Source organism: Leptodactylus fuscus, chromosome 1, assembly GCF_031893055.1.
Source record: "Leptodactylus fuscus isolate aLepFus1 chromosome 1, aLepFus1.hap2, whole genome shotgun sequence".
Classification (NCBI taxonomy): Eukaryota; Metazoa; Chordata; class Amphibia; order Anura; family Leptodactylidae; genus Leptodactylus; species Leptodactylus fuscus.
In genome coordinates, this window is record NC_134265.1 from 297,965,161 (window position 1) to 297,972,135 (window position 6,975).

Below are 6,975 nucleotides of genomic sequence, written 5' to 3' on the forward strand. Positions count from 1 at the left end.
TGTGGGACATTATCTATATAGGGTGGGTGCACTACAACTCCCAGCAGCTCCAGATGCCCTGGAGCAATGGGAGTTGTAGTGCACCGTGCACTACAACTCCCAGCAGCTCCAGGGCATCTGGAGCTGCTGGGAGTTGTAGTAATTGAAAGATTTGGGGGCAAAATAGGGGACAATAAAAGCAGTTTGTTGGGGTTTGTAAAATTGGCACTTACCTTGTCACTGCAGGTCTTTGCTCCGCTGCTAAAATTCCCCAATCCGTTACTAGGCTACAGGGGGCGGGCCCAAGGTCCGGGACATTCTCCCGCTGCTGTGCTACAGCCGGCCATTTTTATGTAGCGTAGCGGCGGTCACCACTAAATGGAACATACTAGGCTTGGCGTGGATTAGTCTGCGGGCCACACAAAATTGTTCAGTACAAATATATTTTTCGATGTGCCACACAGCTCGACATATCTTGAGATGTGTAGCATGAAAAAAATACAGGATATCCGAATACTCTGTCAAGAGATGTACATGCTACATGTCTGTGTGGCCATCCAGTGGTTGTTGTACAAAAAACACACTACATTGCTCTTAAACCACACTGAAAATTGTACATACTTTGAGCAGAGATCAGCTGCACGGAGAGGCTCCCGAACCGTCAGACGGGGCTTGAGTTGTATGCAAAAAGTGAAAAAAACTCCAGCTTGCTGATATTAATAAAATATAACTTTTACTAGAAACTGTATATATATGCATATCTATGTGTTTTATGTGTATTATGAGGTATACTCAAGAGTGTACTCGATTTGTATTGTTGATCTAGATGTAACAGACTCCTGTTCATTTGCATAGCTAATTACTGATTTGGAACAGGAGTTATCTGGGAAGTAGTGGTTATATGAACAGTTTCGTATTGACTTTCATTATGCTATGACTAAGGGCTTGTTCTATACTGCTCGAAACACGTAAGCTGGTCCTTCTTTTCATATATGAATTCACTGACGGGTATTCTACTCAAAATATTTTGTGTATACAGCTGAGGGAGTAGAAATAAAACATAACTTTTATTTTTTAATATATTAAAATTGTGCCCATTATAGCATAAAATATTCCAATAGGGAGATTCACTAACCAGTAAAGAGATTAGGTAGATATAGCTTCTATCTCTTTGATAAAGTGAAACTCTCCCCTTTATCTTTCCAATTGGCAGGAAAAAATAGATAAGTATTCCATTTGTTCAGCAGGACTTGGAGGAGCAAGAGTTAATATGCAGCATTAGCTCCCAACAGTACTCAGAGGTCTGACCAGGTAATGATATAGCCAGTATACAATGGATAAGCAGCAGTCCTATCTATCCTCTGGTTCAATTTAAATGTTATACGTATTTCACTAGCTGATATTCTAGCTCATCAGGAGGTTTTTCTAAGGAAAGATGAAAGCTGCAGTGAAAACTGCACTTCCCACGTCCTTGGTGGTAGGACGTGGTATTAGGTTAGACTGCCAGTCTGTCAGTGTGTTTTCGGTAACAGTGGATAGTACCTACCAAAAACATTGCAAGAAAGAACACTTTAACCCCTTCCCGACATGCGCCGTAATAGTACGGCGCATGTCGGGTCTGTAACTATGGCGACCGCCCAGGAGCCGGGTGGCCGCCATAGCCGCTGGGTGTCTACTGCTTTAAGCAGTAGACAACCGGCTCTAATGCCTCCGATCGGTCCCCGGACCGATCGGAGGCATTAACCCCTCCGGCGCCGCGGTCAAAGGCGCCGGAGGCGCCATTATCCCGGCGGCGCATGGGCGCCGCCATTTTGCCCGGGATCGCCGGCTCCTGGAGCATGCTCCAGGGCCGACATCCCGTTGCCATGACAACCGGGAGCCTGTACAAGGCTCCCAGGCTTGTCTGCAAATCCTCTCTTTTGCAGGCTGGTCTATGCAGCCTGCAAAAGAAAGGATGATTTTTTGCAATGCATTAGCATTGTAATGCATTGCATTAGTGATCAGACCCCCTGGGGTTCAACACCCCTAGGGGGTCTAATAAATGCAAAAAAAAAAAAAAAAAAGTAAAAAAAAATATAAAAAGTATTAAAAGTTCAAATCACCCCCCCTTTCCCTAGAACACATATAAAAGTAGCTAAAAACTGTGAAACATATACATGTTAGGTATCCCGCGTCCGAAATCGCCTGCTCTACAAATCTATAAAAATATTTTTCCTGTTCGGTAAAGGCCGTAGCGGGAAAAATAGTCGAAAGTGCCAAACCGCCGTTTTTTCACTGTTTTGATTCCGATAAAAATTTGAATAAAAAGTGATCAAAGCAATAACATTTCCCGAAAATGGTAGAACTAAAAAGTACACCCGGCCCCGCAAAAAAAGACGCCCTATGCATCCCCGTACACTTACGTATAAAAAAGTTACGGCCGTCGGAATATGGCGACTTTTAGAAAATAAATTTTTTTAACAGTTTTGGAATTTTTTTAGGGGTCAAAATGTAAATAAAAGCATATAAATTTGGTATCCCTGGAACCGTACCGAAACACAGAATATAGGGGACATGTCATTTTGGCTGCACAGTGAACGCCGTAAAACCAAAGCCCGTAAGAAAGTCGCAGAAATGCATTTTTTCTTCAAATCCACCTCATTGTGAATTTTTTTCCTGCTTCCCAGTACATTATATAGAATAATTAATGGTAGCATCATGAAGAAAAATTTGTCCCGCAAAAATTAAGACCTCATATTGCTCTAGGAGCGGAGAAATAAAAAAGTTATGGGGTTTAGAAGGAGGGGAGTCAAAAACGAAAATCAAAAAATGCCATCGGCGGGAAGGGGTTAAAGAGAACCTTTTACCACCTTCACATTTCCATTTCTTAGCATCTGTTAGTAGACACAGCTCCACTGATTCTGGCACAGTTGGAATTTTTTCTCTAGCCCCTACTTTTCCCAAGCAATCAATGTTGTAGGTTTTGGTGACTGATATGCTATTTAGTCTCTGTACCATCAGGAGGGCAGTGCCAGGAAGGAGCAAGTAAGGGTGTGATTCTTGGCTCTGACACTGGCTGTCTCTTACTGGAGCTCTGAATCGCACCCCCTGCCTGATACCGCTCTTCTGACACTTCAGAGCTTAAAGAGGAACTTTCACCTCTTCTAATAAGACCAGCTCTTTATATGAATAAATTGGTGCTGCTGCACTGATTCTGGCACAGTTGGAATATTTTCTGTAGTCCCCATCATTGTTGAACAGTTAATTATGTTATCTTTAGTGTCTGATACGCTATTTACACTCTTTCCTGTCAGGGGGGCGGTGTCAGGCAGGAGCGGACAAGGGGTGGGATTCTGAGCTCTGACACCGGCTGCCTCTGAATCACAACCCCCTGCCTGACACCGCCCTTCTGACATTACAGAGCTTAAATAGCACATCAAGCACCAAAACTAACTGTGTTTTTTCCTTAGGAATGGTGGGGGCTAGGGACCAAATTCCAGCTGCACTGGAGTCCAGGTAACAGCACCTATTAACAGATCCTAACAATCAGAGACGATGGAGGTGGTGAAAGGTCCTCTTTAAATAGCACATCAGTCACCAAAACCAACTTTGCTTGTTACTCTGGAATGGTGAGGGTAGAGAAAAAAAATTCCAACTGTGCTGGAATCAGTAGGACCAAGTCACATGTGCTAAGAACCTGAAATGGTGGAGGTGATGAAAGTTCCTCTTCAAAGTTGACCATGATAGAAAAGTGTCACAACCCCTGTTCAATTCTTATTGAGTATACCGTGGGCATCGGAAACAGACCCTGGGGCAATGGAAGCGGATGTTTTGGATGGATGAATCCTGTTTTCTCTCACATCATGTGAATAGCCGGATGTTTGTTGGTATTCTTGACATGGGTGGTGGAACCAGGATGCACTGTAGCAAGAAGGAACGTTGGTTTAGACCCTTTTATTGCAACATTATTCCATAATGGCAGTGGCAGCACTATAATTCTCTGTCACACTGCAAAAACGATCAGGAGACATTGAGTAGGCCTCTACATTTCCCAGATCCTTGACGGTCTGATCCATAGAGGCCCCACCTCTCAATTTACAGTGCTAAGGCTACATGCACACAAACATGTTAATCTATGGGTCTGTGGAAACACGACACAGACGGCACATGAATGATACCCATATGTCCTCCACAGACCCAAAACAAACAGGAATAGAACCTGCCCTGAGTTTTGCCCCTACATAGACTTGTAATAATGTTTCATCATCTATATGGGAGCCATATAAATCATGGGATCATTGTTCTAGCTGTTAAAAACATGACTAGCACAGTGACGAAACACACATTCGTGGGCATGTACATGTTTGGTGGCACAAGGGGGATCTGCTTAATATTAGGAAGGTGATTGTAAGATTCTGGCTGATCGATGTATGTATGATATTAGAAGTATTGTTTCCATTTGGACTCCATTGTCATAAATTAATAAGGTTTGTATTGCTGCAAAAAATGTATGATTGATTCAGATTGTGGTAATTTTATATAATATCCAGGAGATGAATATGATGGAATGGGATGTTCTATTGTACAGCAGAGAAATTTACCCCTTCATTGCTCCATACTGTAACATGTCAGCTTACACTAGTTAATAATGTCCATAATGTTTGCTAAAGATGTGTGGAAAGGAACCCCAGATTTCTAGTATACGATTACACAAAGCTGTCACACGTCCCAAACACAGCTGGCTAACTTTGATGTGTTGTCTGACGGGGGTTCAGCAGATTCTTTTGCATGTATTAGCTTCGATGTCACACATTCATAACACATGTTTTTTAGGTTCACAGTCTAAACTATATACATACTGGTTGCTGGGGAGAAAACCTATGGGAGTTACGTTATTTAGCTCATAAAAATTCCTGTTGGACCTCTACTTGGTTTTTGTATACAAGTGCAAATGAATAGAATTACAATACAAGCTTGAAAATATTTTTCTTTTTTAAAAGTCTTATCTTAGGGTTATCCAGTTTCCATATTAAATCTGTGGGGGTCTGACACCCTGAACCTCCGCAGATCAGCCGTACTGAGACAGCACAGTTTACATGGCGAGCACTCAATGAGTAAGTGCTGCAGTACTAGAACCCACCACTACAGGCGAGTGAGCAGCTAAGCTCACACCACACAAACAATACTAGGAGTTGCGTTGTCTTGGCTTAGGACTTTACACAAAGGTTTCTAGATTTTTCTTCTTCCTCCTGATAAAATTTTGTTCAGATTATTTATTTTTTTAAATTATGTCTGATCAAGCCTTCATGCTTTGTAGCAATAAATGTAATTCTCAGGTACCGGATACTGAGCAGGTAACATGGACTGCAAGCATCATATTGATCTTTGATGGTAAGAGTCCCTGCCTCTCCGTTGGACTACTGTGCTGTACTGAAAACAAGATAGTAGTATAGGACAGTTATCCTACAGGTAGCGATTCTTACCATTATAGATGACTGTGATGCCTAGAGTCCCTGCTCGGTAAAAAACGTGCGTTTTGTGCTTCCCATTCACTTCTATTGCTTTCTTCAGGCGAAATTAAAACCATTAAAAAGCCCGGTCTACAAATTTCTGAAAATATTGTATTGTTGGATCGTGAAGTCTCTTTGATAACGTTATAATCGCATGCTTTGGCGATCTGCATCCATTGACCTAGCTTTGTCCAACTAATAACTTGCAGGGAGGTTATTGTTCTTGGAGAACTAACCAGAAATCTGTGGATGGAGACTTGTTGAAATCCTTTTATCTCTCTATGTAATCCCAGACAGAGTTGATGAAATTGAGATAAGGACTCTGTGGGGCCTATATCATCACCTCCAGGACGTCTCCATAGGGTGGTTACACCAAACATTGATTTGATTTAGATTTATATTTTATTCATACTTATGTTCATTGACAAAATTAATTATTTACATTTCTATTTTTGAAGCCATTCTTACACATCTTAGGCCTGGTTCACATCTACGTTCCGTATTCCATTTGGGAAGTCTGTTTGGGGTCCCCCCGAATGGAATACCATACTCATTAAAAAGCGGTGAGCAATGAAGGCACACGGACCCCCTAGACTATGCCTATTATATAGAGCCATCTTCAGGCTCTTATTTGACCATTCCAAAAAATGCAATTTTTCTTTTTTAACCGATTGTTTAATATTTGCTTGTATAATTTGGATCCATCTCTTCAACTTGAGTTCATGTACTGCTGATCTTACTCTCCTGATACGGATTACATTTCATTGTTTGCCCAAAACACAGTTCTGTACCACACTTGTACTGAAAAGTTCCACTTTTGTCTCATCTGACTACAGAACATGTCCCCCAAAGCACTGTGGAAGATTGTGGAGGTCTTAACCAAACTTGAGATGGTCAGCAAAGTATCTTCTAGGCAGCAGCACCTTCCATTGTGGTTTCCTTTCACAAACGCCATTCTTGTTCAGTGTTTTTCTAATTGTATACATGTGAGGAGAGGTTTTTGCAGTTTTCGGAGCCTTCAGTATTTTTTTTTTTTTTTTTTTTTGCTGTTACCACTGGATACTTTTTCACCTCATTCAGGATTGCCTATTGTGCGCGTGATCCTGGAGAAAGCAACAAAAATCCAGAATTTTTAGGATTTATAGATAATTTGTGTAACCATGGATTGATGAACACCAAAGATATAGCCATTTTCAGCTTTGTGTATGTCTATAACACATCCTGATGCATTCCCATAACCCTTGTTCACCAACCTTCAGGCTCTGTGCTCTATTCACTTCCTGGATTTCTTGGCACATTGGTGGGCGGGGCTTCACTTGCTCTGCTATCTGTTATGTTTGCAGTCAGTAATGAGGGATTGGTTGTAAATGCATTACCACAGTATGAAGCTGATGTAGAGGCTGATGTAGCAGAGCTGGATTGAGTCAGCTTGCATTATATACAGAGGTAACGGACTCCCTATCTCAGCCCTTATCAGCCAAATTCACTTAAACCAGCTGATAAATGG